Raw genomic sequence first — 19,786 nt, 5'->3', positions numbered from 1 at the left:
AAAAGTAATTTAAGAAGATGAATACCTATCCCTTTCCTGGGGCTAAAAGGTGGCCACTTATTAGAGATATTAAACCTATGTGGAGTGGGCTTTCTTGCGCCTTAGACATTTTCTAATAAGAGAATTTGGGCTGCTGCACTAGGCTACCTAGACGTCTATTTCCATTAAGTCCTGCTGTGCAAAATTTCCAAGCTATTGGATTGGACTTTTCACACTTGAACTTATTTCCTGGAGGAGATGAAATTTTCCCCACCTCTTTACTGATCTGAAGCTGTCCAGCCTGACTTTCCCTCACTGCCCCCTCCCCATTGACAGTATCTGAGTCCTCCTGTGAAAAAGGATGGTGATACCGCTTCATATTGAGTGACTAGATGGACCACAGCTCCTGTTTTGCTGTCTTAAATCTTTGCAAAACAACATATCATGATTCCCTGCCCCACCTATTCAGTTTTCTTTTTCTACAGAAAGGAATGCTTGGTGATTCCTACTAGGCATTCACATATTCGGGAGAAATAGACACATGCTTAAAGACGTGGGGCCTAGGGAAACAGGCCATAAGGAGTTGTCATTTAGCCTTCTCATGTCTTTGCTGGACTTAGAGAACCTCATTTTCAAAGGGAGTTGTGAGAGCTACAGAACAGTGTATGAGCTGTAGGAACTACTTACTCAATTACACTGGAAGGCAGGAGAGTGATAACCATGACAAGGGCTTTTTTGTTGTTGTGGCAACTAGTCTGAAGAACGTCCTCTGAAGAGATGCTCACCTGTCATCTACTTTGTCATTTTTGCATAGCTAGGGAATCTCAATCTTGTGGGCTGGATGTTGACCTCCGAGACTCTCTATGTGAGCCTAATGATGCTCCTTAAACTATGACCCTCACCATCCCTGATCTGTGCCTGTGAACATGTTTGCCTGGTTGATAGGTGTCCTTGAAGGCATCTTCCTTGCCTTCATGGGTTGTCATGGACTGGTTGGATGCAGAGGAATGGTGATAGGAAATGGGAGATGGGGACACCATTTCTCTCAATATCCTCTGTGGCAGGGCAGGAAAATTTATCTTACAGTTTCTTGGCAGTGGCACTTCCCACCAGCCTCATGATATCTTCCTTCTCCTCTCTCCAAAGTCTCTCCCCCCCCCCGGTCACTGTTGCAAACAGCAGCAAGTGCACCAGCAAGCACCATTTTGCATGGTCTGCCATGATCCAGACCTAGCATCATTTGGTGGTGTGGTGGAGGCAACTACCACAAAACCATGGCAAAGACTATTCTGCAAAATTGTCCTCTTTTCCAAGGTAGGGGTCAAAAAAGAACCCCAGAAATTCCTTCTCATAATAATCTCACGACATGCTCTAAAGGGAGCTGGCTGCAGGCACCAGGCTCATTGGAAGGCCAACTCTGTGTCACAAAGATGTCTGCAAATGTGACATGTGGGAATCCCTTGCAGATGACCGCAGTGCCTGGAGACAGGCAGCCAGGACTTGTGCCCACAGCAGTGACCATGGATGCCAACCACCGTCTCTAAGAACTCTAAGAACCCAAAAATACCTGCACTGTATCATACAACTGGGTTAAAAGTTTGCTACTCTTTGTCCATATGTCAGAGTGAAGCCGTCTAATGGGGTAAATATTTTATTTCATTTCCTAGTTTTCATACAAAAGCTCCTGAGCAGTTTATAGTTTTCCTCTTACTCCATTTGTTTGGTAAAAGGAAAACAAATCAACATTTTGGAATCCCTGTTCCTAAATGTCCGTTGTGAGCATCTAGATTTTTAAAGATGTCCAGTGTACACCTGAATAACCCATGCTGAAGAAATCAATAGGTCATTTGTAGAAAAAAGGTGGCGGGGGGAATAATGCAAGCACTGCAAAATATATCTATGGAAGTAGTTGTGCTGGTTTAGAACATGGGTAGCCAAAATGTTGCCCCTCCTACATTGTTGGACACAAGATCCTATAATTAGATTGACTATGCTAGCTGGGGCTAATGGGAACTGTGTGAAAGTGTACTGCTCATGATTCTTACATTGTTGTTCAATATATGCTGGAGAGTTGCTCAACGGCAAAGCTTGGAAAACATTGTCCCATTTGATTTCCCCTGCCCTGTCTGCATATTGACTATGGAAAGCCCTCTACTCTCTCTCTCTTCCTCTCTCTCTTTCTGTGGTGATGTTGTTACCTTTTTGGAAGCAAAAAGAAAGTGGGGATGCTATTTCTTTTAAAGGAGACAAGACTGTAGTTACCTGGCTCCCAGGAGCCTACACATGGTTGGCTACAAATTGAGGCTGAAAGGGGTCCTATGCTTTGACTTTGTCTCCTCTGCTCCTTTGTTTCTTATTAGCATAATTTATTAATATATTAGAGCCTTGCACGGCAATGCATGGTATTGGTTCTGAGTGTTCCCTGAGGCTATTCTGTGAAACTTCCCCCACTGTTTTAATGACACATTGAATAAAGAAACTGGCTTCAGATATCATTTAAATTATAGCTTTCCACTCAGTCTCTGAATGCTCATTTCCTTTAAACAAGGTTAATTTCCTTCAATATCGAAAATCCCTCAATTTCAGGTTACTATTCATTAGGGCCTCTCATTCATATGCAGCAAAGTGCCACAAGCCCATATTTAAAAAGGGAAGGAGGTGAAAAAGATTTCAAATGAGGCCCCCCTTAGAGAAGCATGTGATCTTTGTTTTCTTATCCTGAAAATCACATACTGCCAAGTTTAATAAAATATTTCAAGCACAACCATTCTGGGGAGTTATTTTTTTCCATCCCAGGGCAGACTACTGTTGTAATGCCTTCCTATGAATCTGCCCTAAACTCTTCGCTATGAGCAAGAACTAACAGGTGTTAGATGAGGAAGAGCTGGATAAGTATAGCTTATCGCCAGGGCTCTGGCAACCTCTGCTTGTAATTAATAGTTGAGGGCTGATCAGAATTGGGTACTTTGAATCCAGGCAGAGTCTAGCAGGGTAGAAAAACAGGTGTCAGTGTTTGCAGACTGAAATTTGTGGACCACTTTTCTGATTATAATGATTGACAGCCTTAAGAGTATATGCACTTTCTGAATTTGTTTGCAGTAAATCTTTGCTGTTGTTGATGTTAACCCAACCCCTCCCCCCATTTATATCTGGCTGTTTGTTCTTGTTTGATAATTAACATTCAAAAGAACTGGGAAAGACAACTAGGTCCCAACTGCAGGGAAAGCAATTGTGTGTTATTTTATTTATCATTTTAATGGGAACATAGAAAGCTAACTTACCCCAAATCAGAACAGTGGTCCATCTAGCTATGTATTGTCTATGGCTCTGACTAGTAGGAACAACTCAAGATTTCAGGTGCAGAGAGGCCTTTCTCAGACCTACCTAGAGATGCCACAGATGAAGCTGTGACTTCCTGCGTACAAAGCAGATGCTGAGATATAAAAAGGGTACAAGAGAGATACAGAGACCAATACAGGAGAGACATGCTTTGCTGCAGCTGGGGCAGATGAAGGCATCTGGTTGTGCTGATGCTGGTGTACCATTGTGTTCCTTATTTCTGCACTCCTCCCAGTGGTCATTCCCCCTCTGGTCACTACTGTGGAGAGAGGGAGATACTTTGGTGATGCCTTTCTATGTGTATCTCATTCCGAATCACCTTTAGCATCACCACTGCATTTCACAGAAACAATTCAAAGGATGCTGATTAGTGTGTCAGGTCCCCAGTTTTTCCCAGGGAGCTGAAGCAAGCAAGAGTCTGTATGTATGAATCGCAAATGTTTAAAATACAGAGACAACTTCTTAGCATTATGAGCTGAACTTCGAAAGCAGTAGTAAATCTGTGCTTTTTAATTTTTGGCCTCTTGCTTTTGAGTCTTTTAGATTAGAATGCCATCATGCTTTCAACTTTGCCTCCATAATCATGAGCACTAGAAAATGATGTGAAAAATGAGAAGCAAGATTTTTTTAAAAGGGAATTTAAAGAGAGTGTATGTGGGCAGAAAAAGCTGCCTTCTCCCAGGCTATTCAATAGAGTGGGACAATAAAGAGCTCACGTACCCTAAAATCAGCTTCCCTTCCCCAACCCACAGAGATTTATGATAGGATTAGTCCTATACATCTTTTGCTCACCCAGATGAGTCAAATTAAATGTTTTGGGGGCTTTTTGTTCTTTTCATAGTTCCTCATAAACCATCCTTTGAACAGTTTAATAATTTATCCAGCTCTTGTTCTAATTTGTCTGCATCCTTCTGGTAGCAGGTTTCTAGGTGTGGCTCTAATATATCCGTAGATGCAGAAACTAAAGTAAATCTGTTTGAAGATACAAGGAAATTCTACTCTCAAAAGAGGCAGTCACATCCTCTGTTGTCACTAACAAACACCATTCTCTTAATTTCTCCAAACAAAACACATTCAATATTCTATGTCAGTTTAACACATTTGACATGAATGCTACATCTGCAACAGGGTTATTTCTGTGCTTTAAAGTGTTGGGTTTTTTCTTGATAAAATCCTAACAGAGACAGTTAACTTGTTTAAACCTATTACAGATAGGTAGCCGTGTTGGTCTGCCATAGTCAAAATAAAAAAATTCCTTCCAGTAGCACCTTAAAGACCAACTAAGTTAGTTCTTGGTATGAGCTTTCGTGTGCATGCACACTTCTTCAGATACACACAGTCTTTAAGGTCCTACTGGAAGGAATTTTTTTATTTTGTTTAAACCTATCAGTATAAAGATGTGAAACAATCAGCAAAATACATTGCAGCATATACAGTCAAACCTTGGATCCTGAATGCCTTGCGACTCAAACGTTTTTGCTCCCGAACACCACAAACCCAGAAGAGAGTGTTCTGGTTTGCGAATGTTTGTTGGAACTCGAATGTCCGGAACAGCTTCCGCGGCTTCCGATTGGCAAACCCAAGAGGCTCAGTGGTTTAGACCACAGCACCACCTGTGTCCCTTATACAACCAGTAGGAGGTGGTTAATAATGATTTATTGTTATAATTGTTTAAATTATAGAATTAATTATACATTTGAATTGATGCATATAAATTAGCACATGCTAAGGTTATGCAGTTTTTGAAGCTACCGGCATGAGTTTGACCAAACTGCGAGAGGCAGTGGAAGACACAAGTGCCTGGTGTGCTCGGGTCCATGGGGTCATGAAGAGTCGGACATGACTAAATAACTAAACAACAAGGTTATGCAAATCTACACCACCTTTAGTGCTCTTTTTTTGGTGATGCAGTCCCTTTTGGGGGTGGGGGGCAATGTATAAGTGGCCCCTCTATCAGTGAACCTTTCCATGCTGTCTGCAGCAACTCTTTTTCACCAAATCCTTTTTGCTTTCTTCTTTGCTTCCTTTGTCTCACCTGCCCTAGTCTTTCCTCTATTGCCCCTCCCACTGTCAAAATGTGGTTTGTAATCTCCTGGGGGCAAGGGTCCATGCTGTAGCTTGTGAAGCTGAGCATGCACAATGCTTATACTGTATGTAAAAAAAAAATGTTATCTGAGTAAAAACGTTTCTCTCTCTCCTCTCATCTCCACCACATCATCCCTTTAACTCTGGTATATAGACAGCCTGCCTGCAAGATCTCTAAGGCCTTGATAATTGCTCCCACACAATAGTTTAAGAGTCTCACCATTTACATGGAGCAAACGTTTTTCCAAAGGGTCAAAGTGCAAGGAGATCTTGTAAGCAGATTAAGAAACTGGTAGAAAGGCCAAAGGCACCCTAAGACTTTACATTCCCAAAGTGTTGTGTTAAGTGGTAGCCCAAGGATGTACTTAACTCTGGAGGTCAAATGAACTTGCAGCATTTCAACCATAATCAGTCTGGAAATACAGTTGTTTACAAAGTACATTAAAGGGGCGTCCAAATAACAAAATGCCATTTCTTCAAATACATCTAGCCCATACTAGACCGCTGCTGCTTTATGGTGGTAATACTGAAACAAAAGAAATATTCTGTTTCCACTTACTTTAACTCTTAATGTGAGTTCATGCCTAAATTGGATGCATGTTCTACATTTCTTTGAAAAATCTGATACTTTATTTTCAGTAATTCTATTGTATTAGCAGCACTGTAGGACTGCAATCCTAATCTCCCATTTACCTGTGAGTAAACCCCATCAAATTCAATAGGACTTACTTCTGAGTAGGCATAGAATTATGCTGTTAGTTTTGTAGTATCTAATTGTCAAGTATGATTTATGCTGCTTTGCATGAAAACAAGAAAATGTGATCAACTCTGGGAGATCAACACAATAGTATAAAACACAGTTCTTAAATTATAAGGACTTGAGGAGGTGGACAAATGCCTATTATCTCAAGCTGTGGCTCCTATTTTAAAGGAATCCTTCTTATGTGAGAATAGTAGGATGAGATATCTAAAGAGCTTAATGGTAGATTTTGTAAATTAATCAATGGGGTCCAATAGATAGTTGGCCTTTAGGACTATCCTTGTTCATTGATTCTATACAACAGAGGACAGCCAATATAGTACTTCCATTTCATGGCAACTGGCCATGATGGGTACGCTCTGCTTCCATGATCATCAGCAGAAATGTTTTTGAGTACCACTTGCTGGAAACGGCAGATGGGGAGAGTGGTCTTCTGCTTAGGTCCTGCTCAAGGGCATACCTAGGGGTTGGCTAAGATATGGTTGCCATACTTCAAAAAGTAAATACCAGGACACCCTGAAAGTTGTCAAGCTTTCTTTAAGAAGACCCCAATATTGTTCAGCTTTTTTTTTATTAAGGAAACCACCAAAATTGTTCAGCTTTTTTTTTAAGGGCCAATTGAACTGAAATCCTGATAATGTCCAGACATATGGCACCCCCAGGCTAAGAGCCCTTCTGCTCCTCCGGACACACCCTGGGCTGCTTCTCCATTGTTCTGTGAGGGCAGGCAGGGTGTGCAGGCTCCTCTGGGTTCCTTGGCAGAAAAAAGCAGTGAGTGGAGGAAGGGAGGGAGGCAGGCAGGCAGGCAAGCAGACAGATGAAGGAGGAGAATGAGGAGAGATGGAGCAGAGCAGTCCCGACCCCATGGCCACAGAGGAAGTCATTGGAGCAGGAAGTCATTGGTGAAGTGAGAAAGGTGCCGAAAAGCAAACTTTTTGAGATTCTGGCCCATGGACTCTTCCAGCTTTGGTGGTGCTTAATGGAGGCAGTGAGAGATTTTACTTTCTTGGGCTCCATGATCACTGCAGATGGTGACAGCAGTCACAAAATTAAAAGACACCTGCTTCTTGGGAGAAAAGCAATGACAAACCTAGACAGCATCTTAAAAAGCAGAGACATCACCTTGCCAACAAAGGTCTGTGTAGTTTAAGCTATGGTTTTCCCGGTAGTGATATATGGAAGTGAGAGCTGGACCATAAAGAAGGTTGATCGCCGAAGAATTGATGCTTTTGAATTATGGTGCTGGAGGAGACTCTTGAGAGTCCCATGGACTGCAAGAAGATCAAACCTATCCATTCTTAAGGAAACCAGCCCTGAGTGCTCACTGGAAGGACAGATTGTGAAGCGGAGGCTCCAATACTTTGGCCACCTCATGAGAAGAGAAGACTCCCTGGAAAAGACCCTGATGTTGGGAAAGATGGAGGGCACAAGGAGAAGGGGACGACAGAGAATGAGATGGTTGGATGGTGTTCTCGAAGCTACCAGCATGAGTTTGATCAAACTGTGGGAGGCAGTGGAAGACAGGAGTGCCTGGCGTGCTCTGGTCCATGGGGTCACGAAGAGTCGGACACGATTAAACGACTAAGCAACAACAACATACCTTGCCAGGGATGCAAAGGATGAGACAGGGCCACTGATCTATCTCCTTGCCAAGGGCGCAAGGGAGCCTTGGTATGCCTCTGGTCCTGCTTGTGGGTTTTCCACAGGCATCTGGTTGGTTCCTGTGAGAACAAGATGCTGGACCAGATGGGCTGAAGGCCTGATCCAGCAGGCTCTTCTTGTCTTATGTTGCTGGACTGCAACACCCATCACCCCTGGCCTTTGACCATGCTAGCTGACACTGAGGAGTGCTGTAGTCCAAAATCATCTGGAGGGCACCAGATTAGCTTTCCATGCTATAAAAAGTTTTCTTAATGTATTTTGGAACATCTCCAAACACACACACACTTCCATGGCACTGAATTTGATTAAATACCACACATTCCTGCTCTTAGGGATGCGGGTGGCACTGTGGGTTAAACCACAGAGCCTAGGACTTGCTGATCAGAAGGTCGGCGGTTCAAATCACCATGACGGGGTGAGCTCCCATTGCTCAGTCCCTGCTCCTGCCAACCTAGCAATTCGAAAAGGTCAAAGTGCAAGTAGATAAATGGGTACCGCTCCAGCAGGAAGGTAAACAGCATTTCCGTGCGCTGCTCTGGTTCGCCAGAAGTGGCTTAGTCATGCTGGCCACATGACCCGGAAGCTGTATGCCGGCTCCCTCAGCCAATAAAGCGAGATGAGCACCGCAACCCCAGAGTTGGCCATGACTGGACCTAATGGTCAGGCGTCCCTTTACCTTTTTATTCCTGCTCTTTGCCTATATCGATATAGAATGTAAGCATTTGCTCAACCCTTTGTATTACAAGCATGATGATGATGATGATGATGATGAAGAAGAAGAAATTGGCAGAGCTCCCCTTTCCCTTACAACCCTTGCCAACTATCTCAGGAGAGCTTAGTCCTCTAGTTTTACATACAATAAAGAATAGAGACATCTGGTGGCTGAGCTACGTAATAGCAAATAACTAACCATCCAACCATCCCAATTGTTGGCATCTCTCTGGCAGGGTCAACAGAAGCAGAGACAAAGAATCAATGAGATGATATTATCTTCCCTCTGAAAACAGAGAAAGAAGTAGCTCATACTTAAAATAAAGCAAGGAAACTTTCAGTAAGAAGAAGCGATTCACTCAAATAAAATGATGGAAAATTCCACAGAGAATAGGACTGGGAGGGGGACTGTTGTGGTGGTGTGTATTTGGCCATTTCTTCTTCCTATCATCTACCGCTGCAAAGCTTGCTGTGCTGGCCCAAAATCTAGTCAGCTTTACAAGTAGATTAATGCCTTTCCTCCATTGTGTTGCATGGGCATCCTTCCAGCTCTACAGTGTGAGAACCAGAAAGACGTCAACACTTTTGGCCATGGAGAAACCTAATTAAGCAGTTATTCCTGCTCTTTGTCTAAACCAAACTGAGCATGTAAGTGCTTTCACTCCACCTTTTGTACTATGAACATTGGGTTTTTTGTCTGAAGAAACAGTCTATGCAGCCTGAAAGCTCACATAATGTCCTTAAACTACTGGTTGGTCCAAGCATCCCGTTGATTCTATGCCTGGCTTGTTTGTCTTTGGCAGGAGGCAAATTGCTACTTACACAAAGTGTCCTCATTATTTACATAGCACCATCAATGTCCATGATACTTCACAGAGTACAAAAAGACACACTATCCTGTTTTTGGAGTTTAGGGCATTTTTTTTATTTTTACACTATTGTCCAAGGAGAGGCAAGGACATAAGAAAGAGTTATGCTCTCTTCTTCATTCTTGGAAGAAGAAAATAGCCACCCTTGAATCTGTTTTATTAGCAGGCAATTTTTATAAATCATCCAAAGTGTTATAACAATGTTTGGGGGGTTTGCAACAGTAAATTTTGTATTTATTATGCCATATAAAAGCAAAATGACAAAAATGTCATGGGTTTGGCACATGACATATTCATTTTTCTTTTAAAAACTCCTTTTCTATGCTGTCACAGAACCTGATTTTTTCCAAATTTTAAATTGTATTTTTATTGCTTCTTTTGTTTTATTGTATTTTATTGCATTATAACTTGAATTTTTATGGGATGCAAATTGTAATACAATACAATAAAATAAATAAAGGAAACAATTAAAATACAATTAAAAACCATATATCAGCTTACAATTCTCACAATGGGCAAAAATATATATTTCATTAAGTGGTCTGCCAAGACCGTCAGCAGTTTTCAAGGGATCGGAGGGGGGGGGGGTTGGGAACCACTGATTTAGAGAAATGTTCACTAAAATGCTGATGAATTTTCATGAGGAATTTAAAATAAGTAAATAAAACATGCTGATGTGGAATGGAAATGTGATGATCTGAACCTAACAATGGGAAAATGAAGGAATCTGAAATTGACAGGCTCACACATTCCTAATTAATTTCCCCTTTTGCCAAAACACCCAAGCACAATCTTGTCAAAGTCAAGGACTTCTAATAGCACTTGCCCTTTAAAATCAGTGGGAATTAACTCCAGCTTATTGAACCTTTTAATGCTACATTAAGGAACTTCCTCTTGGCTGCACTTTCATGGCATCCGAATCTGCGTCTGGAGATGGCTGCCTTGTTCTTCCCAATGACCAGGCTGACCCTGCCTTTGTGACCTAAGCACAAATATTGGATGTTGTTAACTTGCTTCCCCAAGCTGAAAATAGATGCCAGGGAGACATTCAGTAACGTCTGAGCAAAGAAGCACTTCTCATTTTGCAGACACCTTCTTATTTTTACATGTTGCGCGATAGGTTTCTGAGAAGGCGCACAGACTTGTGAGCTGTGCACTCTGCGTCCTTTAAGGAGGGCCAAGTGAGCTGGCCATTTAAACATGAAGTGATGACTGCTGTCTTGACTTTGCAAAGTCCCCTTTGGTCTGTTTTTAGAAGGCTATTAAAGATAAGATATTAGTGAGCTGATTTCAAAAGATGCTGGGTTCGGAGGGATAATGCAACCGTGAAAGGGCAAGAAGGGAGATGTGGCTCTAGAGAAACATCTTCCTCAGATAGACAATCTTCTTCATAGCTGTTGTAGTCCAAGCTATGAGCTCAGCCCTTCCAGCAGCATTAAAGTCATGCAGGAATGCATTTGTCTCCTCAGACTTATAAAACAATCATAACAGGCATTAATGATGTTGGTGGCCTACCAGGGATGGTCTAATTACTGGCAATTCTATGCAACATTCATGGACAGCCATCATTTATATGGGCCAAGCTAAGACATTGCAGACATTCCCCGAAAGCTTCATTACAAGTCTTTGGCTTAGCCGGCATTGCTGGAACAGCTGCTTGTGGTTGATGGCTGCAGTGTATCCTCCACCCTCACTCCTCGTTGTGTTCATGACCTCTAGGAACCTGCTAGTTTACAGCAAATCATTCACAACTCCCCCCACCCCGAAAAATAATTTGATCAAGTCAGGCACAAGCTAGCATCGTGAAGAGAGCTTGTCTGCAGACACCTTTGGGGGCTGCCTCTTCTACTTCCTGAGCATTAGAATCCTTCATTTCAGATTCCAAGCATGTTGCTGTCTCTGGGTGACTGCCATGACCTCATTTACAAATGTGTGCAGTTACATTGATTCATCTCCAGGAAACGTGGACTCATTTGCCGGGTCCATCTAGCAATATAAGAGCAGTGGTTGGCTCCGAAATATGAAAAAAACAAAACACCTAATCAGATATGTTCAGCCTCAGCAAAGGTTTGTTTTTCTTTTCAAATATTCTAAGCAGCACTTTTTGTTGTTGTTAACACTTCTACATAATAATATATGGAGTATAACGTTGTTGTTGTTGTTGTTGCAATTATGGCTGCTGATAATTCTATTTCTTTGTTCTGTTGACTTTGAGGGAATACAGTGATAAAAAAACAACACATGGCTTGAGCTCAATTGTGTTGTGGATTGTGTGAATTAGGGCCAAATTCTCCGGCAGCTATCTGTCAACTTTTGTGGGAAAGTAACATATAGACACCTGCAGGGCTGGCCAATGATAATTTTGCTGCCTGGAAATATGGAGCCTGCTTGCATTCTGTGCACAAGACAAGACCCAACAGGACTGTGAGGTAACTCTTACTTCAGCATCCTACATTGCACCCAAGGAAAGTACACGAGTTGATGCTAAGGCAGGTCTCAGAGCACACAGAGCTCTGTCCAACAACTTTCCACCAGTCCTCACCTCCTGGCATCTGCCACTTGGTGGGTTGCCTTGGGAAGGGCTATAAAACAATTTGCTCCTGTTTTCTTTCTGAGTTGTGATTTGGACACAGAGCACTTTGCAGCTATTTATGACAAAGCATACTTCCCTTTTTATCAGAAAAGACATTCTTGAGCTTCCTAATGATCCAGCAATTTATTTATTTTTTGCTGGTCATTCATCCCACCCTTGTGTTGGCTATTCACATCAACCTCATCTTGAGTTTGCAATCAACTTTTGATACAATAAGTGAATGGTAGACCTTGGATAAATTCTGCTGCAACAGCCGTAGATTCACCCACAAGGTAAATTTGGATACTGTAGAGCACACCAAATATGGAAATGGTTAATGGCAAAGTTGTTGTGACTTGATTTCATTTATAGCTTGCAATTTGCGATCTGTTACATTCTAACATATCCCCACCCTTTCTCTTCCTTTGTTTATCTATGCGTAACATTCCTTTAGGGGTTGAATTTGGATAGAAAAACATCCACTTGGGAAGGATGCCTAATTTATCATGTTTCTTTTCTTCTGTGTTTTATGAGACACTTGAAACAAAGCCGGCTTTGGGTGGCGATGGCAGTGGTAGCAGCAGCAAAATGCACTATACCCTCTTTACACTGGGTAATTTCAGGGCATTGACACTCTGTGATGGGTGTGTACAAAGCAAACTGAGAACACCACGAAAATGGAAAAGATGTTCCTGGCATCTGCTTTCTAAACAGAGCTCAGATTTATTTGAACTGCCTTTGATGTTTTAATTACAATATTGATTCATTCTCAAAGCAGTAGGTCTAGTTTATCTTGCTCATAATTCATGTACATTGTTTTTCCTGTTCTTTGGCACCCCCAATCTAGACTATACTTAGGTAAATTTCCTTTTTGGACAAAATCAAGCAAGGTGAACAGGGCATGATACTTCCTTATAGCAGAAGGCATAGCATATTAATTGAAGGGGTCTGTGTGACTGGGGATGCCTCCATACATCTCCCCAAACAGAATATGTACCAAATTCTGTGGTTCCAGATGGAGAGGATTTGCTCCCCGGGTCTGAACATGCACTTAGATCTTGTGGGTGGGTAAATAATGCAGTCCCGGTTCAGAGGCACCACTGGGTCTTCTGACAAATGTGTGAGTACAGGGAAGGCACTGTATTCGTGTAGTGCTGTGATATCACCATGTCCCTCTGGAGCAGGGATGCAAAAAGAATGCAACGAGGTCATAAACAGAAAAGCTGGAAGTCTATGGATATGCCCATTGCAGCACGGAATATACATTTCCTACTTATCAATAAGATGTCTGCAAATGTAACATGAAGGCTGGCAACATTAGCCTTGCCATGTGGGAAACCTTGCAGATGAACACAGTGCCTGGAGACAGACAGCAGGTCATGTATCCACAGCAGTGACCAAGGCCACCTCCCTTGTTCTCTTACAGTAGAAATAGTGCCTGCCTGAGAGGTGCCAGAACTGAGTTCCAGTGAGTTCCAGCTTGAAAAATGCCCTGATGGTGCACCTGTAGCAGCAAAACCAGATGCCTTCACCTGCCCTACCTGTAATAAAACATGTCTCTCCCATATTGGTCTCTACAGCTGCAGCAGACACTGTAACTCACCAATGGTTTGACTTCACCCCCAGTGGCAAATTCTTCCATTGTCTCCCAAGGCAAATGAGTGCCAACATATGGTATTTTACGATTTTTGAATCAATAATCTGGGTTTGAACTGGAGCTATATCTCATTCAGAAAATGCCAGATTTTGTCAGTTTTTGTAACACTCATTACTTTTCACCTGGAGTTTTCATTATTAAGAAGCATTCATAGTATATCAATGTGATTATTTCAAAATCCTAAAAAGTAACATCAGTTGATTTCTGACTTATCCCTTTGTTTACATTGCAAGTCAACTTGGTGGGACACCATTCATACTGGTTATTCACACTTAAATGTGTTCCACAATGTTCTGCAGATTTCTGTGTTCTCTCTATATATAGATGTGCTTGACAATATACAATATTATGTGCATTTCTGTATTAAAGCACTTTTTACTTTTTTCTAAAACCAAACAAGAGAAGGAAAGTGGAATGCCACATCTTTGTACTTTTGTCCTGTAATGCTTTATGGCTTACATTTTTTATTTTTTATTTCCTTTCTTTTTGCTTTGTTTGCAACTTTTTGTTAACAAATCAAAAAATTTTATTTTGACTAAAAGCAATTTAAAAAAAAGGAAAGATTGATCATAGCATGGTCGTGCACATCACATCAGTCCATTCTCATTCTCATTTCTTGGAATGGCCCACTTGGATTACCATTGTTAAATTTAAGATTATTTTGTGCTCTCATTTAGTTGCACGTGCCTCATCAAGAATGGCAGCTTTGAATTCTGGGTGGGTGAGCTTGTCGCCTTTTGACTTGGAATTGATCTGAGTTGTTCCCCCCAAAAAAACTGCAAATAATTGTTTTCTAAGCACATATGATCTTAACAAAGCACCTACCTCTGCTCGCTTCCCTCTCAAAACAATTAACCCATCTGGGAATACCAGTGGTGTCAGTTTATATACCTCAACAAGAGTAGAAATAGGGCGGGGGTGTATTTATTTCCCATGTAAAGGTAAATTTTCATATTTTGCACTTTCCAAAACATCTCACGAACCAAAACAAAGCTATCTTTCAAAATCCACACTTATCTGAATTTTGTAGTTCTCTAGCCATGTGGTGTGTGCAAAAAAACAAAAAAACCAAACAAATGCATACATTAGTGAAAATGCATACATATTAGAACAAATTCACACTTACAATGCTGGTGAATTTTCACAAGGACTTCTTCAAAAATCAGCAAACTTCTGTGGAAATGTGGACAACTAAAATGAAGATAGAAACAATGAGAAACTGAAACTGACAGATCCACCCATCTCTAAGCAAGCAGGAACAAGGACGATCTCATCTCTCCTTCTTCCCCTTCCCTCACCGCTCGGATTTGTTTCTTACAAGTGCCAGGAGGAAAAGTCCTGCTTCGCCCTTGGGAGATGTATTCGTAGCCACTGTGCATTTGCACATGTGGGCTTAGTTTGTATTTCAGTCTGTGGTATTATGTCACTGCACTTCTCACTTTCTCTGAAAGCCAACGAGTATATTTGAAGACGCTGCTGCTCTTCGTTACAAGTTACAACATCATACTCCAGAAATATGCTAAGGCTGTATTCACTCAAATAAAGTATCAACAAACAGGAGAATTCGTTAAATGAGGCCAGCTTCCTATCTTCCCATTATTTAAATGCATTTCACCTTAAAAAACCTCAGAGAACTGACACACAAAGCAAACACACCCAGATATTTTAACATCTGGAACTCTTGAGTAATTTTTTCCAAGACTTATTCTTTAGACAAGGTTTTGGCATAATCCTTTATGATTCACACAGATAGTGACCTGGAGGCCCTTGTGGTATTGTCCTCATTCTGCCAAGTCTGTTAAGGGGATACAGAGACAACTCGCGGCATTATGGAATTGAATTACACTGCCGTTGTTTTTGTGGGATCCAATGGATCGCTTGCTCTTGGGCTGCTTTCCCAACGTACTGTGAAAGCATGACTTTCCAAAACAAAAGCCGTTCCCATCCTGCCGCCTTCACTGTTGGACGGGGAGAGAAGGCCTGAGCCAACACAGTAGTGTTTGTTTCGAGGCGAAACAGGATGTTAAAGCGGAGCTAAACCAAATACTGTGTTCAGAAGAGAAGGTAGATATGCTTAAACTGTAGAAATTTCCCTGGCAAAATTCATTCTCAGATGGGCAAAGGCAGCTTATTTATTCAAGGAAGCAGATTTTGGACTCCAAAGCCACAGCTTTTTAAAAATTATTATTATTATTATTATTATTATTATTATTATTATTATTATTATTATCATGACCTCAGGGACATTGTTCGACTCCATTACCATCAAGCTTATCTGGACACACTCTTTTCTCCCAGGAGATCTATTGAGGAGGGGAAAGAATGCATCCAGGAGAATTGTTGCAAATATCGCCTGGGAGATTATCAAATAACCTTGCTGAATAACCTTCCTTTGGTACGGCTGTGGAAATGTTCACTGTGAAGATGAATTGATGAAGAAACATCTACAAAGCCCGAGACTGAATACTTGGAGCCAGTTTTCTTATCCAGGCAAGTTTAGGAAGAGGGAGCTGCAAGCAATTCCTGGATATCTTTCTGAGGAGAAAATAAGGCAGATTGTGGAGATTTTTCTTCCTCCTTTGCAGGTAACCTGTTCATTTCCACCTTAATGCCAAATGTTGTTGTTATTGTTATTATTATTATTATTACATCTCTATCCTACCTTTCCTCCAAGGAGCTCAACGTACCATGCATGGTTTTCTGCCTCCTCATTTTATCCTCACAATAATTCAGTGAGGTTTGCTAGGCTGAGGGGAAAGTTCTGGCTGAAGGTCACCCACTGAGTGTCATAGCTGAGTGGAGATTAGAACCCTGGTCTCCCAGGTCCTAGTCCAACACTCTAACCACTACACTGAACAGGCTCTTATTCTATGTCCAGCAGAAATTGGCCTACTTTGAGTCAGTCCACTGGTCTGTTGGTCTCAGTATATAGGTGCTCTGACTGTCAAGGCATCAGGAAGTCATAGCTGCTAGTCTTACTACCCGAGACTCTTTTAAACTGAAAATTAAAATTAAACCCAGGACCTTCTGCATGCAACACATTTGTTCCTCCTCTGAGCTATAGCCCCTCCCCTTACTCCCAACCATCAGCTCCCCCTTATCACAGCAGAAGGATTTGAACCGATGCCCTCAAGGGCACATCACGCAAGCCTGAGTCTGAAAACACCAAGCCACAATATCTTGCCATTTATTAAACATGCGGGAGGGAGAAACAGTTTTGGAACAAATGGGTACATCCATATTTCATCCCCAAAGATTCTTACGCTTTCAAAATTAGGATTTGTTTTAAAAACGTCCTCCAGATGATTCTCCTCCACCAAGAACATTGTAAAAATAAACTTTTTAGATATATAAATTGTTGCCACATTTCAGGGAAGCGGGTGACTCCGTTTCACACACACACACCCAGCCGGGTGTTTTGACCTTTTTTCATTTGAACAGCAGCAGCTCGCTCCCCCAAGCCCCCACCCCACCCCACCGCCCTGTGGATAGCAAAGCCCTTTGAAAAATATTAGGAGTTTTTTTTTAAAAAAAAAAGCAGTATGAAATATGGAATAGCGGAGGTCAAATGCAACTTAAGGGTTATTTTTATTAGACATTTGGAACCCTCTGTACTGCAAAGAGGGTTACGTTTATCTGAATAAAATAAAATAGAAAAGAGCAGACGTAGAATTTGGTATGTGCAGCCCTTTGGATCTGCTCAAAGAATGTGTCTGGATTGCAACCCTTCTCAATTACTTCAAGTTTGCCTCATTCGCAGCAGGCGCTGGAAAGCTGCTCACTGATCCCCAGGGCCTGCCGTTTCAAAGCTGCTGATGAAGGGACAGCAGGTAGCTGCCTGGCTTTTGCCGTTTTCTAGGGGCGTCAGGAGGGCAGAGTCATCGCTGACTGCCTGATGAACAGCCAGCCCCCCTGAGGCTCCTGAAGAGCAGCAAAGCAGACCAGGTTAATTAATGTAAGAGCAACAGGCACACTTTGCTAAGTCGCTTTGAGGAGCTTAGTTAGGCAGAAGGCAAGGAATGCATGTATTAAACACCTACCTAGCTGATTGAATAGGTGCTTCATTGCTTTGCTGCATGCACTATAAAAGTATATGAAATATAAGTTATTTGGTTTAATAAAATAAAGCACATCAAGGTAGGCACCGTCTACGAAGCAGCTCTGTGACTTGTAAAGTTAATAATAATACTTAACATGTATATAGTGCTTTCAAGTGTCCAAAGTGCTTCCCATGCATTATTTAACTATAATCTTTACAATAACATACCCCGGGATGTCCTCCCAAAAACGAGGCATCCCATTTTTTCCCATGAGAGCATGGAAGCCATTTTGGGTGCTGTGATATTCCATACCTTCCAATATTTCTCTGATGAAAATAGGGTTGTTGCATTCCACAAAGTGAAATTAAAGCCATTTTTTTGCAATAAAATAACAGTAGCATATGGCAATCAGTGATGCACTTAGATAAATAGGGCCACTCCTGCTAGACCTTGGAGACCTGTGAAAATAAATAGTATTATATTATGGAGTACATCCAGATCTGCACTGGGAGTTGCATAAACATGGTGCCACCACTGAAAAATCCCTGCCTTCTGAGCCACTGCACTTTATTTCCAGATCTCAGTTTCACCACTACTTGTGCTTTTGAACTGGATTCATCCAAAGCGGCTGCCTCAGTTTAATGTTAAATGAACTGATTGACCAGGTTTGTAGCTGGGTTGACTAGATTGCCATAGAAGCTAACATATCATAACAGCTCTGCGTGACTTTGCAAAAAATGGCATTTTGCATTATGCCAGTGTAATTCTAAAATGAAAATGTAGAGTTGGATTGGATACAGACTGGGTGGCATTCAGCATAGCACTATGGCAAGTTTTTTCCACTTGCCAGATGGAGCTCCTCCCACCAGCACACTGTTCTGGGGGTTCTCTCATGCTCCCCCTCCCCAAGGCAATTTCAGATCTCACAACCAGAGGAGGTGAGGAAAACCTTTTTGCACTAGCAGAAGTCCATGCACAGAAGTCCACTAGAGAGACTCCTGCCCTAAGACTGCAATCCTATACCTGGGGAAATAGACCTAGAAAAGACCTCACTGAAGTCAATGCAACTTATTCTGTGCTCTGAGTCAGTTGATCATGAATCCCATTGACATCAATGGGAAAAGTCAGTCATCACTTAAGCCCCATGGATTTCAATGGGAACTAGATGCAACTAGACCCAACTCATAGCCTTAGGTCCTAACTTTTCTTTTGCAAATGGAATCAAATTCAAGGATGTAGCATGGGGGTTTCTGTCTCTCCTTTCCCCTAGCAGCCCATTGTAACCATCAAAAACCTGGTCCTGGGAGTTGGGCAATCCTTGGGAATGGTGTGGGGAATTGGGAAAAATTTTTTTGACCAGAGGATCAACTTATGAACCAGGCCCAGATCACCCGGTAGCTATTACTATTGAAATGTTTAACAAAATGCCATTGAAGTTCTCTGCAGTTAGGGAGACATGATGCTTTCATGTTTCTTTTATTGTGAACAGTAAAAATAATTAAGCCATAATAAGCATCAAGATACCTAGTAAAAGAGAGAGAGAGAGAGAGAGAGAAGAAAAGTTTATGGGGGGGGGGGGAGAAACAAATATTAATGTTTGCGGTCAATTCCCAACAAATACCCTCTTCAAAGTGAACCAATTGCATTTTTAACTGAAATATATGACAGATAGCTGCGGCACTAATGTTTTTCACTGTTAATAAGGTCGATATGGAACAGAGCTCCTTTAGAATATATATGGCAAAATGGAAATGCATGCTTTGATGACTGCTATAAAGCAGGCCAAAGATATGTCATGTCCAATTAATGTCAATAAGGAACATCTGTATTTAGGCACCCAAGTTACTTAATGCAAACATTTCATAATTATATACTATAGCACACATGGAGCATTATGAGATGTGGTGTCCCAGTGTGAAAAATATTCACATTTTTCAGATCAGTCAGCAGTCTTGGTCTGGCTTTGGCTCAGCTTGCCGTCTCCCCATAAGAGTATTTCTTTATAATATTGAATTAAGTACAATCCACATTTTTTCTCTTATCTGTGAAATCTTGTGGTTGCAGCTTGACTGTTTTCATAAAATGAAAGGTCCATGTGCACAGAAAGTTGGG

At 41.6% G+C, this 19,786-nt stretch overlaps 1 long non-coding RNA gene across 3 annotated transcripts in view; it reads right to left on the bottom strand.

The window, feature by feature from the left end:
* The window catches only part of LOC308578630, a 47,938-nt gene extending 32,695 nt beyond the window's left edge, over positions 1 to 15,243 (bottom strand). For 2 of the 3 annotated variants that reach the window (XR_014004051.1, XR_014004052.1), the window contains exons 1-2: positions 14,933 to 15,243; positions 14,761 to 14,825 (exon numbers count right to left, since the gene is read on the bottom strand). This is a non-coding gene — a long non-coding RNA (uncharacterized lncRNA). Of the gene's footprint in view, positions 1 to 2,862; positions 3,395 to 14,760; positions 14,826 to 14,932 lie in introns of those variants that run through there. The other variant, XR_014004053.1, reaches the window with a different exon arrangement.
* Between the last annotated feature and the right edge of the window lie 4,543 nt (positions 15,244 to 19,786).

This window comes from Podarcis bocagei (genome assembly GCF_964188305.1).
Source record: "Podarcis bocagei genome assembly, chromosome: 2".
Lineage (NCBI taxonomy): Eukaryota > Metazoa > Chordata > Lepidosauria > Squamata > Lacertidae > Podarcis > Podarcis bocagei.
This window is presented reverse-complemented; position numbering and strand designations above follow the sequence as displayed.